The sequence below is a fragment of the Camellia sinensis genome, chromosome 10 (genome assembly GCF_055761805.1).
Source record: "Camellia sinensis isolate YWXY chromosome 10, ASM5576180v1, whole genome shotgun sequence".
Classification (NCBI taxonomy): domain Eukaryota; kingdom Viridiplantae; phylum Streptophyta; class Magnoliopsida; order Ericales; family Theaceae; genus Camellia; species Camellia sinensis.
The window spans coordinates 69,061,540-69,076,627 of record NC_138970.1 but is presented as its reverse complement, the minus strand read 5'-3'; the positions used below and the strand labels follow the sequence as shown (position 1 = coordinate 69,076,627).

General features: G+C 37.4%; 1 pseudogene; it reads right to left on the bottom strand.

Annotated features, from left to right (window-relative positions):
• Window positions 1-284: 284 nt before the first annotated feature.
• On the bottom strand, window positions 285-13,181 carry LOC114302117 (polyubiquitin-like; annotated as a pseudogene).
• Between the last annotated feature and the right edge of the window lie 1,907 nt (window positions 13,182-15,088).

Below are 15,088 nucleotides of genomic sequence, written 5' to 3'. Positions count from 1 at the left end.
TTGTAGACGAAATGTGACGGTAGGGGCCAAATTGATCAAAATTTTCAAAGTTTGGTTGTAAAATTGATATCAATCGAAGTCTGAAAGTCAAATTAAAAAATGCGTAAAAATTTAGAGGGTGAAATAATATTTTCTCCAAGATTTATTTAGAAAGATCCAAACTACGCACACAAAATGTATCAAACATCATAGAAACTTCAACACATCCAGACTCACAAAAAACTATCATTTACTAAAAATACATCATACCATAGAAATTACCAACCAAAAGACCCATAAAGGCTTCAAAGATCACCACCACAGAGACGACGAACAAGGTGGAGAGTGGACTCCTTCTAAATATTATAATCAGCAAGAGTGCGCCCATCTTCAAGCTGGTTTCCCGCGAAGATCAACCTCTGTTGATCTGGTAGGATCCCCTCTTCATCCTAAATTTTAGCTTTCACATTATCAATCGTATCTAAACTCTCCACCTCCAGAGTAATAGTTTTTGCGGTCAAAGTCTTCACAAAAATCTGCATTCCACCTCTCAATCGCAGAACCAAATGCAATGTTGATTCCTTCTGGTTATTATAAGTTTACTGGTAAAAATCAACCTCTGCTCATCTGGAAGAATGTCTTTCTTATCTTGAATTTTGGCCTTGACATTATCGATTGTGTTCGAGCTCTCAACTGCCACAGTGATTGTTTCTCCTGTGAGCGTCTTGACAAAGATTTACATACCTCCATGGAGATAAAGCACGAGGTGAAGAGTCGATTCCTTCTGGATGTTGAAATCTGTCAGAGTTCGTCCATCTTCTAATTGCTTTTCACCAAAGATCAACGTCTGTTGATCAGGTGGAAATCCTTTCTTGTCTTGGATTTTGTTGGAACAATCTTCTGTGTACAATAAATAAATTGAAACTAAATTACACAAATAAAATAAATTACGCACCGAATTTATTTTACTGAACCAAATGAAAAATAAAAGATCAAGTCAAGTGTGTGACACTCTGTCCTTAAGACAGATTCACCCCGCTATGGTGCTTACAGATAAGTGGCGTCTATCTCTTAGGATACAATGATCTTCACAAATTGTAGTAACACTCCAAAAACTTTGTTTGGCGAACAAAACCTTTGTTCTAAACTCTCTAAATTTTTTTTCCTAAAATAATATAAAGAATAATACAAACAGATAAAATCTGGACAGCAATAAAAAGGGAATTTTCAGACTGTTTTTGGATTCCTAAACACTACTGGAATGACCTGAATTTATAGACAACACAAACTACCTGAACAGGTATGAAATCAACCTGAACAGGTGCATTTTTGAAATGAACAGATACGGTTTCAAACTGTAACAGATTTGCTGGCAGTTTTGGACAGATAACTGCTCAACAGTTTGAATCTATCTAGGTGCAAAAATTTGTTATAATTTGATATGGAATAAAAGGAAGAGGCACAATTTTTTCGACAAAATTTGAATTCAAATTTTCATTTTGAAATTCAAATTATTTCCTACAAGAATTTTGAAAAAAATCAAATAAATTTTGTCTAAAAAATTAATGTTAGAACCAATTCGACCCACACCCACACCCGCGACCAGCCGAACGGACGGCGGCGGCGCGCGCTCGCGTGTGTGGTGGTTTGGGCTAAGGTTCACTTTGTTCATAACTCCTCCCTTCTACAAACTTGGGGTGCCCTTTGGGGCCCAACCCAAGTGTTGTAATCTAGAGCTTATATACATACAAAATCTCTCTTAAAGTTTCAATGTGGGACAACCTATTTTAAGGAAACCCATATTTACTTCTTTAATTATCCATTCCACGAACCTGAAAAGGACGTCAACTTACCATTCACTTATAAATGGTTTTGACAAACCGTCTTCACCATGTGACTTGCCACGCGGCAAGGAACACGTCACCTCTTCGGACACCCTAAAAGATGTTTGGGGCCCACTCAATTTTGGGCTCAAAGTTGGCCCAAAAAAAGCCTTATAAAAACTAATTTTCCAACAATCCCCCATATGAATGGAATTTGACGGAGAGAAAATGCAACAACATGATCTAAATACAGAGAGTACAGAAATTGAAAATATTCTGCAAATGATAGGTAGTTTTTGGCTTTGAACCTTCCCTTGTGAGACACTATCGGATTTACTAGCTAACCAGTGAATATGATGTCTTGAACTGTTCAGCCGTTTGTGTAAACCAAGACAATTGAACTCACATAGTATATTACCAGACACAGTTTAGTTCTCACTATTGTGTTCATTTTGGCCCTGAACAACCTGGTCTTTCATGAGTGCTCTAGAGAATTGTAACCTTCACAAATCTCATAGAACCGGTTTAGTTCACACTCACATAGGTGATTCTTATGAAGAGTATCATGCCATACTCTACTAGGTTTACCTAGACATAAGAATCATTAAAAGTATTACTTAACCTAAAACGCTGCAGACATCACTATTTCATCGTAGAAATGGGTAGGAGTTTGACTCCCCAGTGATCCTTCTGAGTCATACACAACTCGGTTGTCCCTTTGAACCTAGATCTTGGGATCTTCAGTCAACTAGGTTGGGTTGCCATTGTGGTAACTCTTATTTAATAGGCTTAAGTCTCATTCCCCTCGATGAATTCTCAACTAACTCTCTTGCTAACCCTTTGATTAGTGGATCCGCCATGTTGTCTTTATACTTCACATATTCAATGGAAATGATTCCATTAGAGAGTAGTTGTCTCATGGTGTTATGTTGATGATGAATGTGTCGTGACTTACCGTTATACATATGACTCTGTGCTCTGCCTATTGCTGATTGACTATCACAATGTATGCACATAGCAAGCACCGGTTTTGGCCACATTGGAATATCTTCAAGGAAGTGGCGAAGCCATTCTGCTTCTTCCCTAGCTTTGTCTATAGATATGAATTCTGATTCCATAATAGACCTAGCAATGCAAGTCTGTTTGAAAGATTTCCAAGATATAGCCGCCCCACCAATAGTAAAGACATACCCACTGGTGGATTTCGAGTCTCTAATATCCACTATCTAATTTGCATCACAATACCCTTCAAGCACTGCTTGATATCTAGCATAATTAAGCCCAATGTTACGAGTAAATTAGAGATATCTTAGAACCCTTATACTTGCTTTCCAGTGTTCTACACTTGGATTACTCATATATCTATTTAATTTTTTTACGGCATAAGCTATATCTGAGCGAGTGCAGTTCATCAAGTACATTAAGCTTCCAATAATTTGGGCATACTCTAATTGAGAAATACTTTCCTATACATTCTTAGAAAGAAACAAATTAACATCCACAGGTGTTCTAGCAAGATGATCATCATCTTTGTTGAATTTGTCAAATATTTTCTCTATATAATGAGATTGTGACAAAGCATAACCTTCTGATGTTTTGGTAATTTTCATACCCAGAATTACATCAGCAATTTCAGCAATCCCCATGCCCTTCATGTCAAAATGTTTATTCAACATTTTCTTGGTAGTTTTAATCATATCATTATTACTACTTATGATGAGCATATCATCCACATAAAGACATACAATGACATAACATTTCTCTGTGTTTTTAATATAAACACCTTTGTCACACTCATTAATTTTAAATCCATTTGACATCATTGCCTTGTCAAATTTCTCATGCCATTGTTTTGGCGATTGTTTTAAACCATATAAAGATTTAACCAATTGTAGACACCCCATTTTTGACCGTCCTCAAGACTTGGACGTCACTGTTTGAACACACGGTGATCTTCCATGTTTGTGTTCGTTTGGAGTTCCCGGAGGTCTCGGCTCGCGCGCCTTGTCTCAGGATCTCCGAACTTGACCGTTTAGTGTCCGGTTTTGCACCGAACACTTGTGTTTTACCTTGGGAGGACAGGATAGGGCTTGTAGACCAGCCCCACACACCACCGGCAGTGGCTGGAGGCCGCCGGCTGGCCTCTTTCTTCCATCGGCACTTTTATTTGCCGGTCGGCATACTTTATTGCCGGTCGGCATAATTTTTTGCCGGTCGGCACTGTTTTTTGTCGAAATGACATTTTTGGGCAGCCGACCACTGTTCATCCACTTTATGGAGATATTTTGTGCCAGCTGTGATAGCTGGCACCAACTCCTTCCCCCTCCATACACGTGTATGGAGGGATTTCCCTCTAGCCAAGCTTGTTGTATAAGTTTTGCAAGAGGGATTTCTATAAGAGAGGGGCTTTCCTCTTGGTTCTAGGTTAGAAAAACAGAAGCAAAAACCAGCCTCTAGAGATATAGATACATATTATCTCTATACCTCTCTCCCTCTCCCTTCTTATGTGTGTTTCTTGGCTCAAAAGGTGTGTTTTACCTTACTTTTGCACCATTACACACACCATTACACCTTACGCCGAGATTGAGGGACTTGGAGGAGTTGTTTCTTGAGTTTTGGACTGGTTTTGATCTAAAGAAGGAGGTTAGACTCTTTGTTCTTCAAGGGTTCTTCAAGGGTGAGCATCTTCCTTTTTATTCCCCAAACTTGCATTGGTTTTCTACCTATTTTGTTTACTGTTTTAGCTCTTGTGTATAACATGAAAAAGGCTTAAATTTTCCTGCTCTAGCACTTTCATTAAGGTCCTTTTGTGGTTTGAGTGCAAACTCACCCTCATAGGCCTTGTTTGGTCTATTTTGGTGCCTCTTTGATAAGGTTTTGTTCACTTCAGCATTTTGATCTTTTCATCACTAAAAGTCAGTGTATTTTAGTGTCAAAAAGGTTGGTTTGAAGTCTTGCATAGGGGAGGGACACCCCTCTCCCTTTTTGGTTTTGTTTCCTTGCTTTTTGGGCTTAAAGGGATAGCATGTGTGCTTATTGTTTCTTGGCTTCATTTCAGTATTTTTTTAGGCATCTTAGGTCATATATAACCTCTGTTTTTGGTCGGATTTGGGCCCCCTTGTATGCTTGTAATACTTGCTTTGTATTGCTCCATCTTGCTTAGAAGCACATCCCATGATTAGGCCATGATTCTTGTGAGAGTTGGTTTAGTTCCATGAAGTTTTTAGTGATGTTTTTCCATGCTTAAGGTTTATTGGTTATCCATTTAGTCATGCTTGACATGTTTGTTAGGGTTGCTTTGTATTTTAGCTTAAAAGCTTTGAGCATGTTGACCTCTAACATGTATGTTTGTGATTATCTTCATGATTTGACATCATCTAAGGACCACATTTTAGTCCAAGAATCACGCTTGCATGTGTGCACGCATGGCCCCTTTCATACCTTGAGGATGTGTCCTCTTATGCCTAGGAATGAGCCTTAGTGCATATGCTTCATGGGAGATACTTTAGCTGCTATATTAAGAGTTTTTGGGGTCCTATTTTGCATGCAAAAACTCTGTTTTTACTTGTTTTGATCATGCCATGAGAGGTCATGTTGGTGGAGGGGAGTTGTCTCCTTTTGTGCCTTAACTTTGGGACCATAAGTTTGCTTGTTAACATGAGTTGATTGTTCATCATTTTGAGCACTTTTGGCCACTGTTTTGAGAAGGATGAGGGCCTGCCCCTTTGTCATTTTAAGCCCTCTTGCATGCTTGCTCCATGTTTGTTGCATAGGTGTTCCATTAAGCTTTGTAGCACATCAATCCCATGGCCAATTTGGTCCATGTTTGCATCATGTCTATATCTTGTATGCTTGGCATTGTATATTTGTTATGTTGGTTGCATAATGCTTGTTGTGCTTTACATCTTAGTGGCATGATACATTTGAGGCTTGTGAGCATTACATGCATTGCATTTACTTGGTTTGGGGTGTCAAACCAAGTGTGGGAATCAAGGACCATTCATACTTCAAGTGATGTAATGTGCCTCGATTCCCGGTCATCGGGACCTTTGACTCCAACTTGATAAGGCCTCGGTTTTTCATGTTGTTCGTTGCATACATCTTCATATCAAATGGCAAATTCGATCCTTTGACCCGCCATGTACCATTGATGGTTCAAGGATCGGAAGTCACGCTTCTTTGAGTTCAAAATATGATAAGAAGTATGACCATGCTCACATGTGTCTAAAAATTCCATGCCATGCACTGTCTGTTCTCTGTTTGCTGTCAAATCGTCTTCTGCAGGAAGTTTCTGCCGACCGGCAGAATTTAGTGCCGACCGGCACTATTTGGAGTGCCGATGGATCCAATAAAGTGCCGATGGTAATTGAGAAGTGCCGGTGGCAATTCTGTCTGGCCGGTGGTGCTCTGCAGGATACAAGGAGCTTGCTCCAGTACTTTGGCAATTTTCAGAAAGACAAGGCAGTACAAACAGAGACAACAGGAGTATAGTACGGGTTTTCCGGGCAGGACGGATTCGAGCATGCATCATCTGCGCACCCCGAGGCAGAGGCTGTGGCCACCCTCTTCTTTCTTTTGCTTCCTTTCTTTTAATTAATTAGGAAATTTTGTAATAATTTTATTTGTTCTTTATTTTGGGACTGTAATATTAATTCGAACCCTCTGAGTGAGGGTAAATATGTAATAAGTGTGGGTGAGTGTGTGTATGTCTTCCAATCCCCATTTCTTTCTTCCCTTTTATTTACCTGCTTATGATGGTAGATTAGGGCATTTTTGAAATTAGCATACCTTATGATATGCATGCGTGCATTCATGTATTTGTTGACATGCACCAGGCTCGGTACATCATACTAACCGCATTCGTATTTTCAAATTTCAAAATTGAATACATGAATCAATTGGTTGCATATCACATGCCATGCTTAAGTTAGCCGAGCCTACTTAAATTGCATCTTGTATGTGTTGCATTAGTCATTTTAACATGAACTAGGACACGCATGTTTGCTAACTAGTTTACTGTTTTGGCACGGAGTACAATGTAAGTAGTTATGCTTTAGCATCCCGCATGCGTGTGAGTGTTGCCATGATAATATGCTTACCATGCGGCTAAGTGCTTACATGAGATAAACTGCTTGAATGCCTGTGGGTGGAGGCCAAATTGCTTAAATTGGGATAATGCATTAAAAACATGGATTTTTAAGCCCACTGGATAGTGGCAGAATCATCTTTTCCCAAAAGCCCACTTGAGGGCGGCAAAACCAGCATTTTAGCCTACTTGCGAGTAGCAAACCAATTTCAAAACAAACATGAAATGTTTTTGTTCCAATTTGGGCGATTTGGTCTATACTTGTTTGCTGCGCGCACAACATAGTAATTCTAGGTTAATAATTGGGTTAGGAACACATAAAGTTTTCAAAAACGGATATCACGGTTAGTAGAGGCCGGTCTTCAGACCGGGCGAAAGGGGGTGCTCATAGCTGACCTTCCCCGATCGTACCCAAGCTCCCGAGCCGAGACAACTCCGGTGATGACGGACATGTGGCCTTCGGCACCGAGTCAGGGTTTCCTAAATTTCCCATTTAAAAAATATTTAGGTGGCGACTCTGTATCTGGCAAAGCAGTCCATGTTTGGCACTACTTTTTCAAAAATCTGTTTCTCAAAACGATTTGCCAGATTTGGACTCTTTGGTTCAGATTAAGAACCGTGACACAAATCGAGTCCGAACTGCAGCATGAGGCCCCCCCCCGGCGGACTTGCTACACCAATTTACACACTTTCTTTTATTTTCCTGGAATAGAAAAACCTTCTAGTTGTTCCATGTAAATTTTTTCATCTAACTCACCATTTAAGAAAGCAGTTTTCACATCCATTTGATGAATTTTTAGATTGTACAACGATGCAATAACAATTAGCATTCTCATGGATGTTATTCTAGTAATCGGTGAGTATGTGTCAAAGTTATCAAGACCTCCTTTTTGTCTAAATCCTTTGACCACAAGTCTTGCCTTGTATTTGTCAATTGATCCATCCGCTTTTATTTTTCTTTTGAAAATCCACTTGTACCCAAGAGGTTTATAACCTGGTGGCAAATCCACCAATTCCCAAGTGTGATTTTGCAAGATGGATTCAACTTCACTATTGATAACTTCTTTCCATAGAGGAGCCTTAGGACTGGACATAGACTCTTTAAAAGTTAAAGGCTCATTTTATAACAAAAATATTAGAAAATCTGGACCAAAAGATTTTGAGGTTCTAGCACGTTTACTACGCCTAGATTCCTCTTCCTCATTTTGATCTAACTCTTGCTCTTCTTCTTGATCATATTTTTGATCCTGACTAGTAATAGCATCATGATATCTTTTATTGTTACTAGTCTCTTGTCCAGTCTTATTTGGAAATACATGTTCAAAGAAAGATGCATTCTGAGATTCAATAATAGTATTTGAAAAATCTAGAAATTCCCTAGATATTGATTTGTGATTATGTATTGATTTTAAACAATAAAACAATCCCAATCAAACAATCAAGACAAAACGACATAACGATTTTAATGTGGAAAAACCACAATTGGAGCACCTCTAATTGTGATAAAAAACCACGGGCAACAGCCTTAAAACAATCCACTAAGAAGATATAAAGGAATTACACAAGTATACTCTCAATTACCTAGTGAATCCATGCCCGAATTGAACCAACCCATATGTGCCTCTTCCAACCCCGTCTTCACCTCGGAATTTTCTTGACGATGAGCTACTCCAGAATCCACCAAAGCTTCAGGCTCAAATTCTTCAGAACCCACCGAAGAATAACTCTCTCTTTTGTTTAGTATGAACAAACAATCCTTTGATGTATCCTCCTTAAACCATGAGTTGAATACTCAATGAAACATCAAAGAAAACTAGCAAAATAGCCCCAGATATAAACCCTAGAACCCAAGAAGAAGATCTAGAGACGTAACCTTAGATTTGGAGTAACAAGCGAATTTATAGAATCTGAAATCGCGAGGTCCGCTCGAGCGTGGGAATGGACGCTCGAGCAGGGACACTATATGACGTGTTCCAAACCAGGGTGTGCGCTCGAGCGGGGATTTCAACGCTCAAGCGTCAAAACACGGATCACAGTATTTTTGCAGACACGCATACTTCTGGAACTCACCAATCTCTGCTCGAGCGGGGGAATGTTCTCTCAAGCGGAAAAGCAACTTTGAATGCATTTTTGCATTTTGCTGCCCCGGACCCGCCAAGGGACGTTGCCCCCTGGACCCCGCGAGCTCTCTGGGGAGCTCGATCCTCGTCATAATTAGCGAAGTGGCAATTTTGAAAGTATTAACATCACAAACTTCTCTACAAGGCACAATTCGAGTTGAATTCGCATCTAGACACTCATAGCCTCACTGAAATAAAAAGTGCAAAAATAAGTACAACCGAAAGGAGTTTTGTCAAACGGGGTTGCCAAGAATAAAAACCTAACAGTATTTACATGCATTTCGAAATGTTCTGATTTATGAATCAAAAACCGATATGCACTACTATTCTTGGCATAACCTATGAAAATGCAATCAACTATTTTAGGACCTATCTTAGTCTTTTTAGGACTAGGAATAGCCACTTTAGCCATACACCCCCACACTTTTAAGTATTTGTAGGATGGTACTCTCCCATGCCACATTTCATAAGGTGTTTGATTCACTTTGTTTAGGGGTATAATTAGCAGAAAGTATTGTTTCCCCCCACAAGTTTTGAGGTAATCTAGAATTTATTAACAAGGCATTCATCATTTCTTTTAAAGTCCTATTTTTCCTTTCAGTAATTCCATTTTGCAGAGGTGAGTAAGGAGCGGTGGTTTGATGAATTATTCCATGTTCTTTACAAAACTCACCAAAAGGTGATTCATATTCACCACCTCTATCACTTCTCAGTTTCTTAATTTTCTTACCAAGTTGATTTTCAACTTCTTTCTTATATTGAATGAAAGTTTCCAAAACTTCATCCTTGGTTCGAATTAAATAAACATAACTATATCTAGTATAGTCATCTATAAAAGTGATAAAATACTTTTTCCCACCTCTAGTTTGAATTGATTTAAAATCACAAATGTCACTATATGAATTAATTCAAGTGGTTCCGTACTTCTATCAATTGAATGAAAAGGAGTTTTGGATAATTTTGCCTCAACGTAAACTTGACATTTATGATTTGAATCAATGTCAAATTTAGGTAAACATTCTATATTAATTAATCTTCGCAAAGATTCATAATTAACATGTCCAAGTCTACCATGCCATAAATTTGAAGACTCAAGCAAGTAATAAGAAGATGCATTTTTATTAATGACAGAGGGTACAACAGTCATTACATTCATATTGAAAAGGCCATAAGACATGTAACTTTTCCCTACATACATCCCGTTTTTGGTAATTACAAACTTGTCACCTTCAAAAACCAGCCTAAACCCATTTTTGCTCAACAAAGATTCAGAAACAAGATTCTTGCGAATGTCCGGTACATGCAGCACAGTGTTAAGAGTGAGTTCCTTTTCGGATGTCATTTTCAAATTAATCTTTCCTTGTCCTTCAACTTTAGAAGTGAAAGAGTTGCCTATAAAACGTTGTTCACCATTGTCCACCACTAAATAAGATGTGAATATCTTTTTGTCGGCATAGATGTGACGAGTAGCACTAGTGTCCACCCACAACTCTTTAGGATTTCTGACAAAGTTTGCCTCAAAAACAACTGCAAAAAGATTTATGACATCTACACCATTGGAAATTTTATTCATTTTGGTCATTTTGACTTTAGCAACCTTCTTACTTGATCTTCCTTTGCCTTTACGTTTGTAACGGCAATCTTTAGCCCGATATCCCTCTTTGTCACAAATGTAACACATGCCATTAACGTTGTACTTCTTACTTTCCCCTCATTTAGATAGCTTTTTCTTCTGCCATCTTTTAAAAACAATTCCTAAGAAGTTCTCTGGTTTTTCACCATGATTGACTGGTATAGTCACAATAGGAGGAGGGATTGACGCAATGGCAATCACCATACCAGTACTAGTTTGAACATTAGTTTGACCAGTTTCAGTAGCCATAAATTCTAAATTATAAAACAAAATTATAATTAGAATTTTATACTACACAGAAAATTAAACCATAAACACAGAATTTTAAATTCTATAAAATAAAAGAAACAAGAATTGTAACTTTTATTTCCAATTAATTTGAAAATAAAATAAAATTTTATTTAAACAAATTAAACCAAAACCATAGAATTAAATTCTGAAAAAATAAAAGAAACAAGAAATGTAACTTTTATTTCCAATTAATTTGAAAATAAAATAAAATTTTATTTAACCAAATTAATTCCACACAGAAAATTAAATTTCTGTAACGCTTCAATAATTAAAATACTAAAACAGAATTTTAATTAATGAACACTCAGAAATAATTTATGAAAATCAAAATTAATTTATGATAAAATTCCACAAATAAATATTCTGAATTGTTAATGACACCAGTAGTAACAGTATAATACTACTAGTTGTCAAAGAAAATAGACAGTATATTACTACTATTTATCAAACAGTATATTGCTACTATTTGTTTTCCAACCAGAATATTATTTTTTGTAAAATTACAGAAAATAATTTCTGTAAGAAGAAGAAAGAGAAAGGGAAACAAACGAAAATTTTTGCAAACAGAATAATTCTGATCTGTCTTAAGATTGTTGAAACAATCTTCTGCGTACAATAAATAAATTGAAACTAAATCAAACAAATAAAATAAATTACGCACCGAATTTATTTTACCGAACCAAATGAAAAATAAAAGATCAAGTCGGGTGTGTGAGACTCTGTCCTTAAGACAGATTCGCCCCGTTATGGTGCTTACGGATAAGTGGCGTCTATCTCCCAGAATACAATGATCTTCACAAATTGTAGTAGCACTCCAAACAATTTGTTCGACGAACAAAACTTGTGTTCTAAACTCTCTAAATTTTTTCTCCTAAAATAATATGAAGACTAATGCAAACAGATAAATTCTAGACAGTAAGAAAAAGGGAATTTTCAGACTGTTTTTGGATTCCTAAACACTGCTGGAATGATCTGAAATTATAGGCAACACAAACTGCCCGAACATGTATGAAATCAACATGAACAGGTGCACTTTTGAAAATAAACAGATATGGTTTCAAACTATAACAGATTTGCTGGCAGTTTTGGACAGATAACTGCTCAATAGTTTGAATCTGTCTAGGTGCAAAAATTTGTTATAATTTGATATGGAATAAAAGGAAGAGGCACAATTTTTTCGACAAAAATTTGAATTCAAATTTTCATTTTGAAATTCAAATTATTTCTTGCAAGAATTTTGAAAAAATTCAAATAAATTTTGTCCAAAAAATTAATGTTAGAACCGACCCGACCCACACCCGTACTCGGCCGGCCGGGCGGCGGTGCAGGCGCGTGTGTGGTGGTTTGGGCTAAGGTTCACTTTGTCCTTTCTACAAACTTGGGGTGCCCCTTGGAGACCAACCTAAGTGTTGTAATCTAGAGCTTATATACATACAAAAGCTCTCTTAATGTTTCAATGTGGGACAACTCATTTCGAGGAAACCCACATTTACTTCTTTAATTATCAATTTCACGAACCCGAAAACGACGTCAACTTACCATTCACTCATAAATGGTTTTGATGAACCGTCTTCACCGTGTGACTTGCCATGCGGCAAGGAACACGTCACCTCTTTGGACCCACCTCAAAAGACATTTGGGGCCCACTCAATTTTGGGCTCAAAGTTGACCTAAAATAAGCCTTATAAAAACTAATTTTCCAACAAATTTTGGCCTTAACATTGTCAATCGTCTCGGAGCTTTCGACTTTGAGCGCAATTGTCTTGCCAGTTAGGGTTTTGATGAAGATCTGTATACCACCGTGAAGGTGAAGCATAAGGTGGAGCGTGGAGACTTCTAGATGTTGTAATCAGCGAGAGTACGGCCGTCCTCAAGCTGTTTTCTAGTGAAGAGCAACGTCTGTTGATCTCGTGGAATTCCTTCATTGCCTTGGATTTTGGCCTTCACATTGTTGATCATGTTGAAGCTCTCAACTTCGAGTGTAATCGTCTTGCCAGTTAGGGTTTTGGCAAAGATTTGCGTACCACCGCGAAGACGAAGGATGAGATGAAGAGTTGACTCTTTGTGGATGCTTTAGTCGAGGAGGGTACGGTCGTCTTTGAGGTATTTTCCGATAAGATTAGACGCTGCTGATCCAAAGAAATTCTTTTATTGTCCTGAATCTTCGCTTTAACGTTGTCGATCGTATCAGAACTCTCGACCTTGAGAGTAATGGTCTTGTCTGTTAGAATTTTCACAAAGATCTGCATTTATTCAACACAAAAAAAAAATTCAAAAATTCAAATCGTAAATTGTTCAAATCTATTAGAGAAACACAAGAAAATAATCAAATACATTGATATCAGATAACTAGAATCGAGAATATGAATAACCTTTTAGAGAAAAAGATTTGAAGGAGGGAGTGAGTGAGTGAGTGAGTGAGAGAGATTTGATAGAAGAATTGAGAATTGTATATGATGAAAGAGGGTGAGAGGTGTGCGACATTATATAGTTAGAGAGGTAGAAAGATTGAATTGACTTGGTGATGAAGGAAAAGATGAGTAATCTGAAATTTACGAGAAAATAGTGATCGTTTGTGAAAGGAAGGAGAAATTATTCATTGCTTCAAGAGCATTGCTCCGCACTATTTATGTTTAGATAAGTGTCTAATTGTCTCCTTAAAAGAGAAAAATAAGTAGTAAGACCCACTGTTTCAACTAATAATACTTAGGTTGGAACGATAGGTTTTCCCTTGGAGCTCTCGCCCTCCCCATTCCTTAGTGGTGGTGGCTGTATGACACACAAGGAACTCTCGCCCTCTCCATTCCTTTCCCTCATTCTCCAAAAACTTCTAGTTCTTTCTTTCTTTTTCTAAAAAATAATAATTAATTATTAATTATTAATAATAAATAATTGGAAAATTACAAAAAAAAAAGAAAGAAAAGAAAACAAAAAAAGGATAAAACACCAATAAATCTCAAGTTTAAATCTTTTCAACCATTTAGTCTTGTTTTTTATCTGATGAATCCATAGGTCTCATTTCAATGTTAATGACATAATTGTACAACAATTACACACCTGTTGTACCAATATTAGGGGTATATGTAGGTTTGTGTAATGTGGAATTTACAAATTTGTCCAAAAAGCGTATTGTAGGTTTTTTGGGTTTCCCACCATCCTGATAAAAACGAAAAAAATGAAAATGGAAGGTTCCACGAAGTTTGCTCCATTTTTTGCATCATTCGATTTTGGTAACGTTAATTTCACAGTCTGCATTGGCCAATTTAACATTGGTGTTTCATCCTAAATCCTATGAACACAAAAATCCTTTCATGTACATTTTTAGTGCCAATTAGGGTCCGACACTAAGTCAATTCGTCGTTATAGTTGTTGTTGATGACGTCTTGCCGACGGGTTGATTTATTACCTTCCACATTAGTCGATGATTGTGTTTCAAACCCATGGTGGCATGTATGTGCTCGTGATGTTGTTTTATTCATTTTGTCTGATGTTTTGAGTTGTGTGAGTGGTGTTGTAGATTGGGTTTAGCGTTAATGGTACTTACATAATTTTAGTTAAACGTCTATACTATCGTTATGTGTCATTAGTTAATGTGGATTTAGAATTGGTTTGGGTTACTGTCATGTGGTGTCCTTCAATTTTGGGGGTATTAGTTCTGCTAGTGTAACATGCTGTAATTGAAATTATTTTGTTGTTTGGGTTATTATGTGTTTTTGCGATGGTGTTATGTGATGTTATTGCTGTATGTGGTGTTGGTTGTGTTGTTTTGTTGGAATGTGGTCAGAAGTTCCAAGGTTTTTGGTGTATATAGTTTGTAGGTGATGTGTGATTACAATGTCATTATTTTCAGTTTGGGTATAACATTGTTGGTTTCCATGTTGGTTGAATGCAATGTCAGTGTGTTAGTGTAGCTTACTTAGCCCTACAGTTCGGACTCTCGTGGTTCTTGAATCTGAATTCACAAGTGCAACGTGAAATAAAGAAACACAAATGAGTCAAAATCCGGCAAATCTTTTGGAAAATCGATATTTGAATCAAATGCCAAAAATAGACTATTTTGCCAGATTACAGAGTCGCCACCTAAATATTTTTGAGAAATTTAGGAAACTCGTGACTCGTGCCAAAGGCCATTACTAGTCCGTCATCACCAAAGTGT